The sequence below is a fragment of the Simochromis diagramma genome, unplaced genomic scaffold (assembly GCF_900408965.1).
Source record: "Simochromis diagramma unplaced genomic scaffold, fSimDia1.1 OVJJ01000802.1, whole genome shotgun sequence".
Taxonomy (NCBI): Eukaryota; Metazoa; Chordata; class Actinopteri; order Cichliformes; family Cichlidae; genus Simochromis; species Simochromis diagramma.
This window is the reverse complement of record NW_024387492.1, coordinates 18,609,386-18,632,784: the sequence shown is the minus strand read 5'-3', so window position 1 is coordinate 18,632,784 and position 23,399 is coordinate 18,609,386.

The following is a 23,399-nucleotide window of genomic DNA, read 5'->3' as shown; positions in this document are numbered from 1 at the left end:
CACACAATTGCAGCTACTCAGATAACTCAAGGATCAAGACGCCTTAGCGCTCATATAATTACATGCGTGCAAAACTCTTTTCCAGCTCATTTTGCAGCCGGAGAAACATGGGATTTGAGTAAAGCACTTTCACACAATCATTAAGGAGCCTGACCTAAATAAGTGAGGACAACTAGCTAATACGTGGATGGAAATATTAAAGCCGTTTCTGCTTCTTTCCACAAAAAAATTAAGTATCGTGACAATGAGTGAGAAATGACTGCCTGCTGCTCGCAGCCCCCATTGGAGCATTTCCCTGTTTAATGTCATTGTGCGGCTATGCTTCACGCTACCCGCTCATATGTTTATAATTGATGGAGTGTATTTAGCTAGTATATCATTTGAGACAGGCAAGTCCCATCTTTTTTTATTAACTTGTTTTTGTTGTTTTCTTTGCCTCTGTTGCTCCTTACACTTGTATTTGGAGTGGTTTGACATTTTTTCCAGAAGCCAAATGGCTTTTACCCAAATCACACTTGAGTAAATTGCAGAAAGAACAAGAACATACTGCAGGGATTCTGCCCAGGAGATTTCATTATAATATCCAAGCTGGAGTTTGAGGATTCGGCCATTCATCCGTTCAGTGTTAAAGCTTGCAAACATCTGTACTGACAGGTGCATTAACTTATTATCTATAGTGGAATTATATATGTTTAAATACCAGGTCAATTGTAGGTAACTGAAAGCTGAAAAGGTTTTCTGAGGTGCAAATGATGAAAACTCTGTTTGCAGAATTGATTGATGTGCGTAGGAGACCTTTAGAAACGAGGACACGTGCGACATGGATTTTGTTTTTTCGTTGGAGGTTGGTTTTTTTTCTATTCCTAAACCAGCAGCAACCTCTTGAGCCGGAAATAATAAGCCAGTGTGGAAACATGCCAAAAACTTCATTACCTCATATAAACCCCAACTCAGAGAACTCTATGTTAAGCCAAGCCAAGACAACTTTATTTAAAAACCACTGACAAAGTGTTAAACATAGCAATAAAAATATGTTAGAATACATTTTTAATAAAAATATAAATACAAATACATCTAAAAATATAAGGAAATTAAAAAAAAACAGGAGTACTTTGCTGTCTGATATCTTAAAATGTGTGACGCAGTGCAGATAAAGCCAGCCAAAAACTCACAAAAACAACCAAGTAGTGATGCAATCAAGAACAACTGGACTGCAACTTGTCTGAGTTTGCCTATGGCAATAAAGCTGTGTGGACTGTGATTGATCATTGATTTCTTGTAAACCAAGTGGAGCTTCTGTCAGATGTTTAATCATTTACAAAGGTGCTGCAAGTTAATATGTGTTTGTATTGTTCCTAGACCACAACTTCTATTTAAAAAAAACGATGCAATCTGACATCAACTTAAAAATTCACAGAAAATAGATAAATAATAGAAATTAAATAACAGACGAATAAAGGATTTTTTTTTGCACGTGTAGACTCTAAAGCAGGGGTGTCAAACTCAAATACACAGTGGGCCAAAATTCAAAACTGGAACAAAGTCGCGGGCTAACATTAATATTTATTTTAAAAAAAAATCTTCCTCCAGATATAGGAATGAATCTTTTCTTATGGACTCAAATAAGTTTTGCTGGAAAACTGAATATGGAACAAGCAAAGCTTAATACTAAACAATATATATATTAGCTGTATAATACCAGTAGGCCATCTCTAATAGTAATTTGGTATGGCCAGAGTTTGACACCTATGCTCTAAAGCTTTATAACAAATACAATGGGGATGGAGATGAGGGGTTTAAATCATGAAGCTTGAAGTTGCATCACTTTGGGCGTGGCCACTGACCTTTGGGTGTGGCCACAGACCACATGGAGTAATAGGTGACTGCTGACAGAGGTGGCTGAAGCAAACTGTCGGCATTTTGCCAATGCAGTAAATGCTAAAGTGATTGGTTCTTATGAAGCGATTTTATACTTTATTTAAACACTTAAAGTGCTTTCTTATTACAAGTGTCATTCCCTCAGTGACAGGCCATTTTCTGAAATTAGCTTGTTGCGGACAACAGTCTGTACTGACAGATTTTTTTTTGAGGGGGGGAGGGGGGTTGGGGGTTTGTTTTAGTGCATAAAATTGTACTCTTATTTCATTACATATATTTTCAGAGCAATAGAGGCACTTATGGATATACCTTGCTAATCACCTCCCACTAGCAATCCACCTTTTCCTCCACAAGTGGTTATGTATAGCTAAAAAATTAAGCTGTTGACAAAAAAAAACACGTTAAAATCAATGCTCCATAATGTAGTTTACCAAATACAGCCTATGTCAGGTTTGTCTGGATGGAGATCATTTTAGTTTTAAAATGAAAAGGTATTATTGTATATGTAGCCTCTCCTCCTATTTTCCAGCAGCTTTACCTCCTATTTTTTTGGGACGTGGTTGTCGTGCTAATATACCTTCAGCTCTCCTTGACTCACCTCCGTGATTTGATTTCCAGAATTCTCTAATATATTTTTTCCTTGATACATGTAGTTTGTGTAGTGCATACATGCCCGTGGTTTATGCGTATGTCACAGTAGAAGAGAGAATCTGTTTCACAATTACGTGGAGCCGAGCGAGGTGGGCTGACTGACAGGCTCCGCTTGTCTCTCAAAGAGGCAGCGAGAATTGAGTAGCAGTAATCCACCACGCACTACTGGGATTTCACGCTGTGACTTCATGCCTATACTCTGAATTATTTGCTGCCAAGGGAATTTCACAGTCACACCAGGGGTCCCTCTGCACTTAAACTGTGCGTATGTGTCTCTGTACAGTGAGAGCAATTAAATGATTGATGGTGATTGATGTGGCCGGGATAAAAGAACACACACGCGCACACACACACTAAATAGCCCTTCCCCCATCTCCTCACCATCCAGGCCAATCACCATTAATCGGCTAATTGCTTTGCAGTTCAGCTCACTGAGTTTGAGGACTGAATCACTATTCAATTAGAAAATAGAACTGCTTTCCATTCTCCCAAGGCTCCCACTTCTTTCTGTTTGTCTCTATCCCCACTCGGTAGCCATGGTGATTCTGACATGAATGGGTCATGAGTGTGATCAGTGAGATTATTCCTCCTCCTCTGACATATGGAGGTGTGTCACTAGGCAGGAGGGGTAAGTACACAGTCATGTCTTTTGGAAGCATAAACTGTAGACAAAAGATGAACATTGGCTCCAGGTGTATTTGTAAAGCCAATCTGGAAACTTCTTTCTGGGGGCCAGCAGGGGGGTGACTCAGCTGTAGCAAAGAGATGTATAAAAGGCTTTGAGAAAATGAAAGTACTTCTCATTTCTCACTTCTTGTTTTGAGACCTCGGTAAATCCTCTCCCAGTTGGGTTGTGGTTTTAGTCCCTAATGTCAAGAATTATTTTATAAAGCATTTGTTGATTTAATAAGTCAGATTTTGTTTAGAATGGTAGTAATAAAGCATCATACTGTATGGATTAGGGTGTGACTACGTACAGCTGTCAGAGTCCAAGTGGGAGTAATCCCTCGTTAACTGGATCTCGCTGAAAGAAACCACAGGTTTCAAAAAATAACAAAATGTTTTGACCGTCAAAATACTTGAGGTGTTAAAACTGCAGTCCACAAAACTGCAGTGCATAATATCATGTATTTCAAACATTTGGTAGTTCTAGCATGTCTGTGTGTGATACTCAACTCCTTTTCTTTGTTGTCCATTATAGCAAATACAATTTTACAGCTGATGCTGTGCGGATGCTGTTCAGACAAAAGCTTTCAGAAAGCTTTCTCTGCATTGTTTTTATAACAAGCAGCTGATAGTGGAACACAAGTGTCAGCACCACTGTTTTATCACAGAGGTGTGTTTGTTTCACTTTCTTTTATCTCAAAATCTTCAGTTACATCTTTGATGTTTCAGTTGACTTCAGTGCTTACATGTCATCTGTTTTTCTCTGTGATTGTGAGTCCTTAGATCCAAATCTTTTAAGCTTTCAGCCATTACGATTCAATTGATATCTAGTATCCCTACCTCTAACTGTGTGTCTGCTGTGTGGACAATTTCCAGAGCAGATACAAAACTATGCTTCCACTTAATTCTTCCAAATTGTATTAAAAACACCAGGCATAAGAGGAGCTCCTGAATGGTGCTTATGAGATACCAAGAAAAGTAAAAACATATCAGCATTTTTTGTGTGCGCAGAAAAAGATCACTGTTATACACAGTTATACTATTATACGCTTATTTGTGATTTCATTAGGTATAACTGCTGAACTGCTTATTAATGCATCTATTCAGCACTTGGTAAACACTAAAGGCATTTAGGCACTGGTCAAGACCAGTGTTGGTCAAGTTACTTGAAAATAGTAATTAGTTACTAACAGGGCTGGACTGGGACAAAAAATCGGCCTGGGCATTTTGAGAGACCGGCCCCCCAGGTATAATAGGAAAAACCATAAAGCCTTTGAATGAAAACAAACACTGTTGTGACAGTGATGTACACTGTCTTGTTGGTATATATGTATCAATCTAATAAACCTAAACCTACAGCATCCTCCCTATTCTGGTATTCTAAACAGTACTTAGCAGAAACCAAAGACTGCTTGGTCGAGTTAACCTCCTGAACTATCTACAACACATGGTGGAAACCTGAAATTAAGACAGAAAACTAGAAGTGAGATATGATAATATTAAAATAAATAAATGATAGATTTAGTGATATTTTCATAAACTATTTATTTACCACATCAATTAACAGCATGACAGCACAAAATATTTTTCTAACATGGCAACCTTTAAAAAGTGAAAGTAGCCAGAAAGACAGGTGAGAAAGAATAAAACTTAATTGACCTGTTGATGGTATTTTACACAGTACTGGTGCAGAATTTAGAAAATGTGGGAAAATACTGGCATCATATACAGCACTTACTTCTGAAGAAATTATGATGGGACCCTGAAAAAAAATTACTATGTACAATAATGATTTCTATACATTTTACATCAGAAGAAAACTTTGGTTGTAAGATTCAGATAATTATCTAATAAAAGCGAGATATTTTAAATGAGAATAAGAAAGAAAAGTATTTCTTTGTGCCACCCCTCTCGCTGTTAATGCCCTACCTGCCCCCCTGGCAAAACTTTGTTAGACCCGCCCCTGCACAGTTACCACTGGTCAGGTCCTAAGGATCCTGGTGTTATTTGTCTCTCACAAACAGTTCATAACATCCCTTCAACTCATTTATGTCACGTAAAGTTAAACCTGTTTCTCCATCACCTGTTCAGCTCTGATGATTCAGTAAGGACATCTCCTGGTTTCATCTTCATGGTTCCCTGCAGCAAACATCAGCTAGAAAGTAACATTAAATGAATTCTAACAACAGCTGATCAAGCTTAAATGCGCTGCTGTTGTTTAGCTCGACACCTGCTGGTTTCCTCTTTCTGGCGCAAAGTGGGTGATAAACAAACAAGAGAGATGGGTCAGAAAAGCCAATCAGCTGATCATCGATCAGTTTCGTGATTGAAGTAGCAACAGGAGAGGGAGGGGGGAGAGAATGAGAGAAGAAGAGACAGCTGACAGCGTAAAGACACAGAATAACTCCAGCTTTGTCTTTTTCCATTCTAGCTGAAGTACGGGACAAACTGCGTTCATTTTCACCACAATACAAAATCAATTTCTCTAAATACGGTCCGATTCCATTTGCAACTCTACTAACTAACCTTCTGAATAAACAAAAGTTCACTATCAGTAACATCATAGCATCCCGTAATGCTAGCTAATATGCAGTATTATTGTAACTGACTGTAAAAAGTCAGCATAACGAAAATAAACTCCACCTAAACTTGGTTTATATCTGACCCAGATAGACTGCAGGTCATAACTTCTTACCTGAAGTTCAGTTCACCTGACACTCGGACCGGCGGCCGCCTCGGGTCTCTGCTCCTCCTGCCTCCCTTTTCCCTCCTCCACCTGCTGGCCTCCACCACTTGCTAATGTTACTGAATCTGTGGAAGCTCCACCATAGCCACCACCAAACAACTGAGTTATTTTTACACATCGGCCAGCATCTGGCCAATCCCCCACCTTTCATTGTTTATACCGTTACAAAAAAACAAAAACAAACAACAAACAAAAAGACATCGGCCCATAAAAATGAAAAATCACCATCGATGGCCAGTCCTGCTATGGTTACTAATTACTGATTACTTCTCCAAGAAAGTAATCCCTTTACTTTACTGATTACTTATTTTTGAAAAGTAATTAGTTACTTTATTACTTAAATACTTTTTTAAAACATGATACACAAACTGAATAAGTAATAAAGCAGACCTTTCAGCCCAATTCTATTTTTATGCATAATCCATCATATAAAATTGAATCAAATACAAAAGTCTCTTTTTAAAAATTGTTTTATTAGTTTTAATCTTTTAACTTTATACACATTGCATTAAGCAAAAATTAAATTATGTGCGACAGTCTTTGACTTGAAGAAATTTTTCTAACATTTAAACTTATTTTCCTCAAAATCCAGCATGTAAAATAAAATAATGTTTTGTGTTTCATTCTTTGAAATAGATGCGAGTAAAACACAGCAGAAAATAAATAAATAATAAATCAGCAGCACTAAATCCTGTCGCTCTTAAATCTATTTTTACCTGTTTAGCAGGAGTGGGGTCGGTGGAGGTTTGCCGGTGCTGCAGCGGTCATGTCAGTGGGGGGATCCAGGGATTTCTCTGTGAATTTCACATTCCCGTGGCACCGTGCTCGGTGCTTGCTCAGATTTGAAGTTTAATTTTTCACTGTAGAAAGTTTTCTTCCCACACAGAGTGTACAGCAGACACTAATGTTCTTGTCACTTTTTACGGAATCAAACTCAAAGTAATGTCAGTACTTCCACGCACTCGTTCTCTCTCTCGCACTCCCTATTATCCATTGTTGATCTACACACGTCTGCTGCTGCCCCCGACGTCACAGGCTCGTACGTCATTGTCATGAGACACTCTCACAAATAAAATCATGGTTTAGTAACACAGTAATGTGGCATGCTTACTGGAAAGTAACAGTATTTACTTTTTTTTTTCAATAGTATCTCTTACTTTGCCCCTAACTTTACCTATTCCTTGAAAAAAGTAATTGGATTACAGTAACTTACTGCCCATGTCTGGTCAAGACAACCTGCTACAGTTCAAACCAGGCATCAGGATGGGGAAGACAGGTGATTTAAGCGACTGTGAATGGGACATGACTTTGCCAAACCGACTGGTCAGAATCTGTTGATCTCGTGGGATTTTCCAGCACAACCACCTCTAAGGTTTGCAGAGAATGTTCTAAATAAAAGAAAATATCCAGTGAGCAGCAGTTCTGTGGGTGAAAATGCCTTGTTGATGTTAGAGGTGAGAGACTAGACTGGCCACACTGCTTCAAGCTGATAGAAAGGCTCCAGTAGTTCAAATAACTGTCCGTTATGCAGACGAGCATCTCTGAATTCACAGCAGATGAAGCCTTGAAGCAGATGGTCTGCAGTATCAGATGATGACAGTGGGTGCCACACTTATCAACAAGAAACTGCAGGCTACAATTCACAGAGGCTTACCAATATTTGACAGATTGGAAGAATGTGTGATCTGATGAGTCCTGATTTCTCATGAAACATTCAGATGGTAGGGAAAAAATTTGGCATAAACAACATGAAAGCATGTATCCATCCTGCCTTGTGTCAATAGATCAAGCTGCTGGTGACGTAATGGTGTGGGAGACATTTTCTTGGCACACTTTGGACTCCTTAATACCAAATAAACATTGTTTAAACACAACAGCCTACCTGAATATTGTTGCTGACCATGCCTATCATTTAATGGCCACACTGTGCCCATCTTCTGATGACTTCTTCCGGCAGGATAACGAACCATGTCACAAAGCTCAAATCATCTCAAATTTTTCTTTTTCTTTCTGCTGCTTCTGTTAGGAGTTGCCACGGGCAATGATCTGTGTCAATCTCACCCTATTCCCAGCATCCTCCTCTGTCACACCAAGCCCTCTGCATTTCCTCCTTCAGTACATCCATGAATCCTACTAAAGTGTTCATGTGACTTTATGCCTTACATTGTCATGATCTGAGTGCCAGAGTTTGGTGTATTTTTCCTGTCTTGCTCCTGAAGTTCTGTTTTTCAGCTCTGGGCGAAGTTCCACTTCCCCGCGTCCATCCCGCGTACTTGTACGCCTGCATTTTAATACTTCTTGTGTAAACCTTGGGCACCTTGTGTCTCCAGTGATCTGTACCTTGGATCACCATTCACACTCTCCAGTCACTCTTGGTTTCACTGACGCTGGTCTTCTCTACCTTTCAATACACTTACTGGTTTCCCCTGCCCACCCTTCCTCAGCTTTGTAAAAACAAACAAAGAGGTCAGATATCTCACGTGCCTGCCCTGCAGCTCCTGCCCTCCTGATCCTGGAAGAGAAAGGAAAAGTCAGACGTCTTGTTTTTTCTGCTCTGTCATGCTCTCTGACACTCACCTGGCAAAGCTCTCCCCTCTGGAACCTCAACTCGCCACTTCCTCTAAGTAAGCAAGCCACTCCTCACTGAAAAATATACTCACCATTGGTTTCGGCATCTTTTTATTATATAACTCATCTCTTTCTGTTGCAGTGGACTGCGCTCCCTGTGCCACCCTGACTACAATGATTCCTGCATTCAATAAAGTTTTGCGCTAAAGAAGTGACAAACCAAAGAGTAAAGGCTTTTACACACAAGAAATGCACTGTTTTTAAGGCAGCCATTCACACACACCACCTATGTTACAGTCCAAGTTTTACATTTTAAGACTTTACCTTCCGTTGTTTTCAGCTGTTTTTTCTCCTAACAAAACTACCTACAGAAATCTGAGAAAATGTATTTTAAAACATATCTAATTCAGCATGGGGACACTGGAATTTAATTATATAGGGGAGTCTTTTATGGAAGCTGATGATATCGACCTGAGATGAGCAATTATTATGTAAATTACTTCATAATTTAATTTTAATTACAAATGCAGATCAAACCGATCAGACAACTGCATTGAAAAACAGCACCTTGATGAAAATATCACGTGCTGCATAAGACTTTTAAAAAATATATGAAGCCAATTAGGATGGCAGCTTATTAGTCAGATGTCATTTTGAGCACTTTTTGTGTGTGATAATTATCAGAGTGTAACATAGTTAATTTATAACACAAACTGTACAGTCAGTTGTATTGAAACAGTTTAATATTAAAAAACATTATCTAAGCACCATGCTGCTGTAACACTATGCACTGTTTTCTTTCCAAGTTTGTTTCTCCCCCTTTTTTGCATAAGCAGTAAAAAAAAAAAAAAAAAAATAGACAATACAATCACCATGTACATTTACTTAAAGCAACATGACTTGACTTGATAAGATGCATTTCTGTCAGAGCTTTGTCTCCATGCATCAGCCAGCAGGACCGCAGAGCCACACACAAGCAAATTTCCCGACATGATGATTGGCAGGTGTAGGTCTCCGTGTCCTTTCTGATAAGGTCTTCAGTGTGGAGCCAATTTTTCTCGAGACTCAAAAGTCTACAGAGTGAATCTTCTAAAAAGTCAAACACATGACATGAATTTCAATAGAATTTGTTTTATCCTCTTCCCAATCTCTGAGTTGCTATAGGTTTCTGTAAAAACAGGGGACTATGTTTTGTAAGTATTTCGAAGTAATCAACTTAGTGTCAGGAACAATCCCTCTTTACAGTAATAAATGCTACCTGTAAGTATGCATGGCTATAAAAGCCACTATACAAGCTGAAGGTCTGGCAGTCTGCTGGTTTGAAGGTGTGTTTAACACAATGCCACAGTCTTCCCTGGAGTAAACGTTACAGCAAATTAATCCCAAAATCTGACCGTGTGATGCTCAAAGAAATTGTAAAATTGTAATAATAAAAGCACTCCATCGCAGACTGTACAGGCCTCAGTTAGTATGCTAAATATTACTGTTTATGACAGTACAATTGGAAAAAAGACTGAACAAGTGTAAGTTGTTTGGAATGGTTGCCAGGGGAAAAAATGGCAGAATGACATCTGGGAATGTGTGGCCATAATGCACAATACCATGTGTGGTGAGCGTAACAGCACAAACACATACCAACTGGTCAGTATGATGGTGGAAGGATGATGATTTTGTCTTGTTTTCCAGCCACAGGAATGGGGGTACTTTGACTCAACCATCAACTCGTCTGTATACCAAAATACTCTAGAGTGAAATGTCCAACAGCGTCTCCAAAATTGGGTCATGCAGCAGGACAGTGCTTCCAATCTACATACAAGATAACTGGAACTCACATTTTGCATATATTCCAACAGTAGAACAGCCTGTTTCCATAATAAAAAAGCATCTGAATACTAAATATAGATATTTTGAAATGGAAAAAATAAATCAATGTGGACCTTGAACTGCTGAATAAATGAAATCCCGTATCCAGGAAGAAAACATTTCACTTTTAAAACTACAACAATTAGTGTTGTTAGATGAAGAGGTAATGCAGCACAGTGGTAAACATGCCCCTTATTTGATACAGTGGGATCAAATTTAGAATGATCTTGTTTTTTAAAAATTTTAGCTTTAAAATGCTTACACATAAATCCAATTTCTGTGAAAACTGGGCTGTAGATGGCTCATTATTGCTGAACAACACACGTGGGAAGAAAAGCAAAAGCACCTTCTTTAACAGCTATTAATTTGCCTTTTCCCCCCAAAGAACCACTTCAGATTAAATCTAAGATTATTTATACCTGTGTTTCTTCAAAACACAACCTATCAAATATAAGATAACCCACTATATTTGAAATTACAGGAGCTCTACAATGGACATTTGTTTCCTCTGCGAGTACATGTATTTGTATCTGTGCCATTTTGACATTGAAAGTGGGCTGTGGCCTCTTAAGCTAAGTTCAATTAAAAAAGACATTTAGAACTCAAATTGTCAGAGAATATGGCTTATATTCATGCATTAATCAAGATTTCTTTTTAAGAGATACTAACATTAAACTGGTTGGGCTTTACCTTACTTCCCCTTAAAGACTTGTCATTTCTAGTTAGAGTTTTCAGCTCTTTCTGCACATTCTGTGTTACTAATCACCTTTGTTAATCATGAAATTTGGCTGCAGTATGCATAATCTGAAAGATGTTTGAATGGTTTAGCTTAGGGGATGATGAACACTGTCTTTTTCCATTCTGTATGCTTTTGTCATTTTGTTTTTATAGAAACATCCGTGAATTAAACTTTCAGATTAAGACCCTAATGCATAAAAACTCTTTTTATTTAAGGATACGTGTGAACAGACACACAAACATGCTTTAATTTTCCATCCCTGGAAGCTGTAGTACAGTACATGTTGCAGTAATCCATAGATAATCCATTTAGCAATACATGGGTATTCATGTGGTGGAGTAACTCTCATGCCACGGTGCCACTCCCATTTTCAGTCAAAATGCATTCCTCTGCTGAATTCATAGACTTCACTAACATGAAATTCTCAGTGGGCTCGAGTAAGGAAGCCACTTTTTCAGAAATCTTTCAAATGAAATCTTGGCAAACATGCTCAGGTTTTACTTTTCTCACAAACAAAGAGAAACAAGAGAAATGGGTGGGCATTTATTAGTCTTTTAAGAGTTCAACGGTTCTTCCATAGTGTGTTCATATTTCCTGGTGCTTCTGAGAGAACCCATAGGAGGTGTGATGGAGAATATTGAGAAAGACCCACCTCTCCAAATCTTTTGCTTTGCTTTGCCTTTAGAAGCTTATTATCCCTGGGTTACTTATTTATGTCTTAGTCTAGATCTTGTCACCCCACAGTTGTCTTTCAGACCCTTAATGCTGTAACCTTTTGTCTCAGTTTGACACCCACATGTAAATAATAAAATCTTCACTGTTTGTCATCCTCTCCCATCTGCTTTCGAACCAGTATCAATTTCAATTCACTTTCATTTATATAGTGCCAAATCACAACAACAGCTTCCGCTAGGCACTTTATATTGTAAGAAGACACTACAATAATACAGAGAAAACAGAGAAAGCCCCAATAATCAGATGATCCCTTATCCGCAAGTACTTCTGGCAACAGTGGAAAGGAAAAACTCTCTTATAACAAGAAGAGATCTCAGGCAGCTGGCACCTGCCGTTAGCTCTCTCTGCGGTACACTATAAATGCCTTTTCAGTGGTTCAGAGTCAGCTTACCTTCACAGACTCACTCTCTGAGCTGATACACTTATTTATACAAACCACCACAGCAAACGCTGAGAAACAGGACTTGAAGTCATTTCATATTATCTGTCAAAGAAGAGTCAACAAATGACTCCTAATCATATCTCCAAGGTAGATATGAAAAAGATATGAAAAAAATTAGATAACAAATAAAAATGAAAGCATATGAGGATTTGTGTCAGTGAGTCGGCATATAGCCTGTGGTTTATATTGTTAACTGCATTGTCAATTATGTAACCATTCACATCATCCTTTTCTAAATGTGTAACACAAAAGTAATGGCATGAGTACTGTCACAGTCTACTTCCTAGGGGGAGAAAATGAGTAACATGGTGCATTATTATTATAATGTTATTATTTAAGTAACTTGTTTTGCATGACATTGCATTTTGCATGCAGGAGTTGATAGTCCAGACACCTCAGACAGATTCACACTTCTGGCTTGAGGCCGTGAGATTTAGGTGAGGGAGCTATCTGCACAGAGTGTGCAGGAAGCAACAGATTTGATGCTTACTTGCTAACAGTGAAGGTTTTGTGCTATTCACACCCTGGCACAATGTGACATCATGCAGACTTTGTAATAGGAAAATGACATGTTAAAGGCCAGGTGTTTGCTCTGTCATGCATCTCTGCTAGGTCATGGTTTAAAGAGTTTAGAAGTGCAGTGTATGTTTGAAAATGAGTTTGGTTGTTGATGGGTTTGAGTAAAAGTCATTTATTTGGGTCCATAACAATACAAAAGTAGAAGTGATTAAAAAAACATATCTAGAGCATAAAGGAATAACCATGATAAATATCTATAGTCGTGTTGTGTGGGTAACTATATCACATTGCTCCTGTAATGATTATTGCATTTAGATTAGATGTGAACATTAGACATTTAAAGACTTAAACACTTGCAACTTTGTTTTTCTAAAGTGCTTAATTAATACAAAAATTTATTTTTTGTGAGATGTTTAATTAAATTACTGTCTTACAAAACCTCTAATTGTCATGATCCTGGGTCCTTTTGACCCAGCGTTTTGTGTTTTCTGTTCTTCCTCTGTTTAGTGTTTACTCTGTTCTGCCCGTGTGTTCCTGTATCTAGTCCGTGTTTCTTAGTTTGTGTCCTTTCATGCGTAGTTCCTGTTTTATTGTGAAGGTCTGCGTCTTATGTGAGTGTTTTCAGTTTGCCTCCCTTGTCTCGTCACGTTAATCACTCCCAGCTGTGTTCCCCACCTGTGTGTAATCTCCCTGTGTTCTTTGAGTGTATTTAAGTTGTGTCTTCTGTCATAGTAGTTGCTGGTTCGTCTGTGTTGTTTCCCCTCGGTCTCTCTGCATCTCTCCATGTGTATTTCCCCGGACCTCCCTGCATCTTCGTTTCTGGTTTGTTTTGTTAGTTTTACCCAGTTTAGGTTCCAGTTTCATGTTCCCAGTGCCTTTGTTGTTTGTTTTTCCCTTCGTTAATAAATACTCACCTGCACCAGAGCTGCCGCATCCTGGTCCTAAATATTCCACATGGCTTGCCCCGGCAAACCGTGACACTAATGCTTATGTGATGAAAAACTATGAAAACAGGTTACAATAATTTGCCAGAAGGAACAACCTGGTGTCATTTTCTTTGTGAGGATGGATGTGTTGGTATATGTTTTCAGGCAAGATTACAAATAAAATCCCAGCAACATGTTTAAATGCCTCTATTCTGAGCTCAGTTACACCAGCTTTAGCCCAATTTTAGTCATTTTGAGTGTTTCTGGAGACCCCATGACCCATTACTAACGAGTCTCCAGAATGATTTGCTATGAATTATAAAACAGTGCTCAGCTATTAAAAAGTTCATCTCCTTGACTAGGACAAGTCTCCTTTCACTCATGTTATATTTTGGCTCTTCATACTGGAGTGTCCCTGGGCAAGACCCCAAATTGGCTCGATGAACTGTGTAAATGTGGCTTATAAAAACTGTTCATTTACCATTACATCATACATACTATTATACCAGTGTCTGTAACAGTTTCAGAATACAACTACTGTAGTTTTAATGAAATCTAAGGGTAACAAATGGTAACATGCATAAGCTTAATGGGAGTACAGAAAATAATGGGGTCCTTCCTTCCTTAACGGCTTTTCTCCCTTCTAAGGTGCTCGGCCTCAACATGCTTCATATTAATCTTTAAGGATTTTATTATACTAAGCTTCAGCGTGACAGCAAAGTATCGTTATAGTATAACGTAGGTACATTTTATACACTAGGTTAAGGGGTAGGGCTGTTCGATATAACGATATATATCGGATGACGATATAAAAACGTCTATCGTTTCATTTTACGCTATTGTTTGTTTCGTGGTGTCGCAAAATAAACTGTTTACGGAAATATTTTTTCATCGTTTTGATGGTCACTGTAGTGGCTATATTAATTTCTTAAAGTTCTCTCTTTCTCTTATATTTAATATAACCACACTACAGACGATCAAGGGCCTGTTTTTATGCGTTGTGTTAGCAACAATGACGGTAAAACCATCGCATGTCCGCTTGTTTATTTTCCACATAAACCTTTCGCAATAAAGCTCAAGATCCTGTTGAGACTTTTCAAAATAAACTGAATCATGTGAAAGAGGATGCAGAGTGTTTGTGGATGAAAAGCAACAAAGAGCCGTCAGGTGCTAAAAAATAAACCTTAGACTCAAACATTAGAACAGGCTTTTTGCCCGCAGCACGCTGTGTAATAAATGCTCACAAAGAAAACGGCGGCCGTTACAACTTATGTCTAAAAATGTATCGTTTCATGCATCGGTTAAAACACTCGACTCCAGGTATGCGACGCTCAGCTGGAAACACTTCATGCAAGTCGAGCTGCCCGAGAGTCACAGAATTTACAGAAAATGTTAAATTTTTGTGATTTAGATTGTTATCGGGACGAAAGATGTCTTATATCAGGATATGAGATTTTGGTCATGTCGCACAGCCCTATTAAGGGGTCAAAAAAGATGGGGAAAAGGCATATAAATATATAGATACTCTATTACGCCATTATGGACCAGTAGCCAGTGATGAGTTAAATTCTTAGAGGAGCTTGAATGATTCAACCAAGATTCAACAAAATCACGAGTCATTAGTTGCAGGAACATTAGTTTTAGTATCTAAGAACTGGTCTGCATGGTAGTTATGATGCCTGTGCAGGCACAGCAGATTTATTCAGGTCTTACTGCCTGCAGCCCAGGTCGACCCCTGTTCTAACTGAGAAAAAGGAACAAGATTTTGTCTTGCTGGGTTTCATCAGAGAGCCATGGCAGAGCATTCATGCTGGTGCACTATATAATCAGGATCAAAGCTGTACAGGCAGAGCAGGAACACAGATAGTATTCCTCAGCATTTATCGTAAAAAGTTGATTTCATAAACAAGTACTTGTCTGCTGCGGTCAGCGTTTTCAATATAAATCCCTGCACTAATTAGCTTAGAGATGTTGCAGAGTTGCACATTATTTTGTCAAATTCTCTAAATGCAGTTACAAGTGCGCACACACACACACACACACACACATATAAAGAAATAGAGTAGATGGCTGTGTTTTCTGTAATTAATGTGATGCTGGGCTCATTCCCCGACTAGAATGTAAAACACTGAATTAAAATGGGGAGAGCATATACAGTATTAGACACCACCGGCCCTGCATACACAACAAGCTCCCTTGCCCCTCATTCTCTCTCATACCATATAGCAAGCTGTATTTTCTACCAATTATCCAGCTCCTCTCTGTGGAATGATCATCTTTGTTCCATCAATAAAAAAAATAAAAAAAACTTTGCCTCAAGTATCCCAGGAGTCAGTTTGAAATAATGTAAAAGGTCACAGCAGCACATTAGACCCAGGGATTTTACTCAGACAATCTACTGAGAATATATGCGATGTCAGATGATTGTTTTTTTTTTAATTAAAAGTTAATTATTATTTGGATGTCAGTGAATGCATCTATTGTTTAAAAAAGAAAACCCCCTTTTTCTGCTTTCTATCTTATATAAAGACATAAATGCCACTGTGTGAATGGGAGCATGATCTTGCATGCCAGATGTTTTGTTATGGGTTTTATCCGATTTGAGATACTAGTGCAGAGCCAGTTCGTGAGAGTGGAACCCAGGCTACATTTATCCAGAATTGTGTTGTAAGTAAGCAATCAGAAAGATACTGTTTCCGGATACACTCACTGAATGCAGGCCTGAGATTGTCTGTTCAAAGCACGGCTGTGCAGAACAGAGTCGCTCATTCAAGCAGTGTGGGTGACAAATTATTTATGTCATTTATTACAGAAAATCAAAGACAAAAATAATTTAAAAGTTAACTCAGAAATGAATTTTCAAAATACAAGTGTTACTTAGTTTTTGCAATGTGTGCTCAATGAATGATGGTTTATCTTGGAAATTGTGCAGCTCTATAGCTCTAACTATCCGTGAAGTGTATTCAGAAATGATTGAGATGATGTGCATTTTACTAACTAAAGTGTTAAAGAGTATATGTTACATTTTTACTTTCAACTTCCAGGGAAAAGCAGTGTGTCATCATGGAAATGAAAGATGGAAAATGTTGGTTTTCTTTGCACTAATATATGCTGCTGCGTGCAAGCTACATTTACTGATAAAACTGATATAATTTTCAGGCTGTATTGCCCAACCCTCAAACCTTGAGGGAAACACTGGTAACAAAAAACAATATTTAGCCAAAATATGAGAATTTTTCACCCAAATAACCTCAGTCTCAGCGCTGGGCTTACTGTGGGCACAAACATCCACAAACACAGTTTGAAGCAAGTGGGATGCACCGTTTTTGACCTAGGCAAAGAACAGATGGACATATAGAGATCTGAGTTATTCCAGTGTTTTTGTTACAATACGGGGAAGATATTTCATCATAAAAAACGATGTTGTTCCATTTTTTTAATTTTTTTATTTTAGCCATAGAAGCAGCTCAGTTTAATAAATTTATCAGTGCATTTAGTCCTGAATATTGAGCATGACTAAAAAGAATAATATTTTTTGACAATATGTTTTATGTCCACATTAATAAAGGACCCACATCAGTGAAATGTTGTTTAAAAACTTTTCTTTCTCAATCTTTTAGGCGCCTTAAAGTAATTATTACTTTTGTGTGTTCTTCTGTTCTTGGTTATCTGTAAACCACAAACGGCTTTTTCCACTGTGCAAAACTAAACGCAGGAGAATTTTCTATGCACAGTAGGATTTCTTTGGTGGGCTCCTTTCCTACATTAACAACTGTTATAACAGATAATAGCTGTAATGAAGCAAGGATGTGGGCTGTGTTGCAGTAGGGGTGGGGGTATTTTAATCTGCACATGAAATTGGCATAATCCTTTTCCTTTTCTTTTCTTTTTTCTTTTTTTTTGCAGGCCAGTTCAACTTTTTTTTTAAGCTCTAAAACTTTTGGTACCAAAAAATGTTCATGAAAAAGGCCTGAAACATTTCTTTGTTATACTGCCAAATCTTTATTTGCAACAGACTGCGAAATAAAAGCAATATATTGATTGTTACAGACTGCCAGCCAGCGAGCAGTGGTGATACCACCCTGAGTACACCTGAACACATCTGATCTTGTAGGCTAAGCAGGGTCTGGCCTGGTTAGTACTTTGATTAAGAGAGACTCACAAAGGAAGGGGAAGTTAAAAAGCTTACAGTACCATGAAAAGATTTTTGCCCCCTTCCTGATTTTATAGTTTTTTGAGTAATCCTCGTGCTTTATGATAAGTGTACTTATCATTTTTCTTATCTGTGAAAATAAAATGTATCATTCAGTGTGACTGCTTTACAAAGAACAGTAGAGTTTTTTTGCATTATGGTCAAATAAATTAATGCGTTTTAATTCGGTATCATCCATGGTTTTCTTTTTCTTCTGCTTATCCAGTTCGGGGTCGTAAGGCGCCTGGCACTTATCCCAGGTGTCATGAGGCAAGAGGTGGGGTTTACGCTGCACTCATACCTACAGCCAATTCAAAAACACCAATTAACCTAACATCCATGAATGTGGGAAGAAGCCAGAGTGCCTGAAGAGAACCCATACAGGCACAGGGAGAAAATACAAGCGCCACACAGACAACCCCAGCCAGCTGGTGGATTTGAGCCCAGGACCTTCATGCTGTGAGGCAACAGTACTAACCACCATGCAACCATGTGTTGGTTAGCCCTCAATGGGTATATGAAAATACATTTTACATCTGCAAAGAATTGTCATCATTATGACACCGAATATAATTTCCCATTTGAAATCATAGCACAGTAAACATGAAAGCTAAAGATAAAAAAAAAAGGTAACACGAGAGAAATAACACCACAGACAAATGACCTATAAAATAAACTACTGAATGCAAATCCCAAAAGAATTGAATCATTCTGCATTTTATATTCTTGACTAGCAGGTTTTTTTTACTTGAACCCAGCTTGTCTGAAACGAAACATAAAAATGAATATGTCAAGGCTCAAGCCTGGTTTCTTAACTTGCAAAAGTCAAGGCCTTTTACAATTCTGTTATAAGTCTTTGAGTTATTTTGGTGCAAAAGTATGTGAATTCTCTTGATCTGACACAGCACAGTTTGAATTCTATCTTTTCTCTATGCATCACAGGAAAACTGACTATTTTTATTCCTGTAAATCTGTGTGAGATTTGTTTGTGTGTCTAATCAGTGGGCCAATAACTAGATGGAATATATGGCATTTACAAGCCACAGGCAGTATAGTACCAGTGGAAGTAAGAAAAGGCTTTGCAATGTTATAAAATGACCTATCATATAATAAAACCCTGGTAGTGAGAGAAGGCAGTAATGGTTTTTGCCACACTCCCTCTCTTTTAGGAGAGCTATCCCAACAGGAAGGTAAAAGAGAGAATCTAAACAAGCACCGCTCTCCCGCTGTGAGTTCAATGGTAGATAATCATTTCTTTGCCTTATATTACTGCTGACACCAATTGTTGGGCGTACATATTGAGCCAGAAAGCTGAGATGGTGCGCAGGGCCACTGTGTGTGTGTTTGCATCTAAACTGCTGTCTTCACTAAGGTTCTTCAACATGCTGCCGATTCTTCATTCTTCTACGAGCATTAAAAGCGGTAAATTTATGTTTTTCCCCTTCTTTACGTCTTTCCTTGCATGTGCTGCATTCATCTGTGTGTTTGTCTCTGTCATTTTGTGTCTGCACTGCACTTCCCAAAGTGCACTGAAGGTGTAAATCAGCAGCTCTTGTGGCTTCCGTGTCCCATAAAGCTCCCCGAAAGCTGTCCCCTTGTGTGTTGTTCACGGTCTGGCCTTGCTCTTCTAGCTCCTCCTCAACTTTAAAGTACACATTTGTTCTCCCCACCTCCAAATAAAAATCATCAAGGACATCTATGTATATATACCCACGGCACCAATCTGGTCACACCCTTGCTTTGTTGGAACATTATGGGGACCTTTTGCATCTGAACCAGCAATCAGCGGGAAAAACAAAGACACCACCGAGATGTGCAACACAGGAAACTCTATGGTGCTATAACAAGGGGAGAAATTTGAATTTTACACTGTAAAAATGAACTCACTATCTGATAATGCAATGAACACTAATGAACATTGCAGTCTATTCAGTGTCATTTATTGATTAACTAAAAATCAATGATGCCTCAGTCATAATTGTGATTTATATGATAAATCAGCATTTCTTGAGTTTTGTACTGTCTGGGACACCAATTAATAATTAATTTTATGTTATTAATGAAAATAGAAAATGTTACTGATGTTTATCTTCTTTTTTCTTGCACAAATCGGTAAACAAATTCAGAGGAATCACCTAAACTGACATCATCAATGTCTGCAGGAGACCAGGAGGTTTTTATCTTAGCAAATATTGGAGAAATAGATGTTTATACATTAGTCCTGAAGCAGTGTTCTTACTGGGAAACTCATAAAAACTTGTCTGCAGACTCAAAAAGTGCTGCAGTAAATAAACACTTTAATGCAAAGATAAAACAATTGTGAAACACAAAGGGCATTTTAAAAAAATGACAGTCGAAAGCTGCTATCAGATCTTTAATTTAAATATTTGGATTTGTTTGTTGACTTCACAATACAATGGGGAAATACTTACAGTTCAAGCTGTTGCAGCACAGTAAACACAACAGCACTGCTTTGAATAATTATGACTTCTTTTGCAATATGGTCGTACATGAATCCCCTTCACTGTTCATTAAAGACCCACAAAAGTTTTTGTCTCATGTACTTGTAGTTTAACTCTGTTCACTCGCTTTAAAAGGAATATAGCACTTCCTGTGACTGTGACAACAAATACTGTGAAAATACTGAGAAATTTTACACTGTTGTATCCACTCTTTTCAAGTCATGCCAGATGTTTCTTTTCTCCCTGGTGGTTAATGAACCAAGCGTAATCTGACATCAGGAGGTTCCTTTGCTATCAAGGAGGGGGAAAAGCTGCACAACTGCAAAATAAGTGAGCTGAGGTAGAAACAAAGGCCATGGTCCTTAAACAGAGAAAATTTCCCACACTTGAATAAAACAACTTGGCATGATGAAAAGCTATTTAAACCATCAGCCTCACATGGAATCAAAAGAATTCATAATTATACTCCTACATAGCTCTCTATTACTTCCTAGTTTTCATCTGATTTTTCCTTTTCACTGAGTAATTACACATTTTAATGGGACTTGTAACTAGCTGGATGTGATTTAAGATGACACAGATATGTGTAAAAGTTCAGGGGTTTTTGCAATTGTGATGTGCATTATGCGAGTTGTTGATTTTTTTGTTCTTGATATGAAGTTTAAAGAATCTTGCTCTATCAAACCACCAGCAAATGTACTCATTTTATCAACACTTAATATTTCATTCTTTTTTTGCATGTATGTCAAACCTACATGCTTCAGATCATCAAACAAATTTTAATATTAGACACAGATAACCCAAATAAATACAAAATGCAGTTTTGAAATGATGATTGAATTTAAAAACATGAAATTATCATTTAGTAGTAGCCAAACCCAAGCTTGAAGCCAGACCTGTTGAATCAAAAAACCACTTAAATAGAACCCGTCTGACAAAGTGAATTAGGCTGAAAGGTCTCAAAGAAAGCATCACACCATCAAACAATCCAAAAGAAACATCTGAGAAACACAGTCATTGACATCTATCACCCTCAAAAGGCCATATTTAGGGTTTTGGGACTCCAGCTAACCACAATGAGAGCCATTATCCACACATAGAGAAAACTTGGAACAGTGGTGAACCTTCACCTGCCTGCCAAAATTACTCCAGGAGCACAACAGCAGCTCATTGAGTAGGTGACAAAAGAACCCAGAACAACATCTAAAGAATGTAAAGCCTCATTTAAGGTCAGTGTTTATGATTGTGAATGTGCTCATCTCACATTTTCCAAAACACATCTTGAAGACTTTTGGGAAAATATTCTGTGGACCGATGGGACCAAGGTCAAACTTTTGAGAAGGGATCGTAAGGTCAGATTATATGTGGCATAAAGCGAACAGCATTTCATAAAAAGAACCTCATACCAACAGTCAACCATGGTCGTGGTAGTGTGATGGTTTTAGAGTGACGTGGTCAAAGTCTGAACCTAAATCCAGTTAAGATGCTTTGGCATGACTTTATGTGGCTAAATTAAAACAATTCTGCAAAAAAAAAGAAAGAAAGAAAGAAAGAAAGAGAGCGGGCCAAAATTCTCACAGTGATCTGAAAAACTCACACTTGACTGCAATTATTAGATATAGGGGACACATTGGCCCCTATATCTAATATATGTAATATCTACATCTAATAACACATTTTTGATTTACTCAGGTTATCTTTGTTTAAACTAATGGAGATAAATTTACAATTATTTGATGATCTAAAACATAGAAGTGTGACAAAAATGCAAAAATGTAAAAAAAAAAAAAAAAAAATCAGAAAGGGGGAAATATTTTCTCTCAGCGCTGTATACAGCTGCATTCATCTCGTTTGATCATTCAAAGTGCTTCTACCGCAAATCTTATTAAACCAATCACACACAGCACTTTTCTCGGCCTTAGCACTTCCACACACAATAACAACGTTCAAACATTCCAGCAGATACACTGGGAGAAATATAGGGTTCAGTATGTTGCCAGAGGACACTTGGACACACGGCCTAGAGGAGTCGGGGATTGATCCACTGCCTAAATATGATATGAAGCAATTCAGTGAAGAAATGCTAAATGTTCCTGTTGCGTAAATTAAAGCTTCCAACGGGCTCAGCACTGTTCACAGACAACAAGCTGATATTGCCTAATTTCACAGTGTAAACGTTCAAGTTATAAAAATAAAATTAAACAAAAAAAAAATCCACATCGGGGTGACTGGACAATATCTGCACAGTCTTAAAACATATATCCACAACGCAGACACTCAGTTCTTCTTTCCCTCTTATCTGTTCCCTGACACTCTTCACTTCTTCTGATCTCTCTGTCCCTCCCTTTCTTCTTTTCCCTGACACGGCCTCTCTCTTGCTCTCTTGCATTGATTAATTCCACAGGGTTGCCGTTTGATGCTTTTCAAGCCCCGTCCTCCTACCATCACCCGGGGCTACACAGACGACCGGAGGGATACTGACTCAAAGCTTTGAGAAAGAGAGAACTTTCTTCACTAAAAGATCAAGACACTTCTTCCTGAGTTGTTGATTGAGTGTTGAAAAACGGCTCAGAGCCCTTGGTCTTCGGGGAAGGCGAAATTATTTTACCTGCTCAACAAAAACACAGCAATATTTGAAAAACACATCTCACTCGGTGTGTAAGACAGGCTGTTTTTTTAATGGTTGTGCAGCTATATTTTATATTGGTTATGGTTAGATAGTGACTACACCATTTTTTTTCTTTTTCCATCCTCAGTAGCAGGAACTACACTGGTGGTCTTGTTATACTTGAGTAACTGCAATCGCATAGATTGAAACCTGAGTTTATGTCTGCATTCTAACTGTAAGTTATAACATTTTAGTATAGTTTTAGTATCTCCAAATCATATTTATCTGACTTGGCAGGGCTGTTTTGTCTGATGTAGCTGGATGCAGAGATGTGCACAAGATGTCCTTTGGCACTGGTGTCTAGATGCACCAGCCGCAGCAATACTGGCTGCTAAGGGATATTT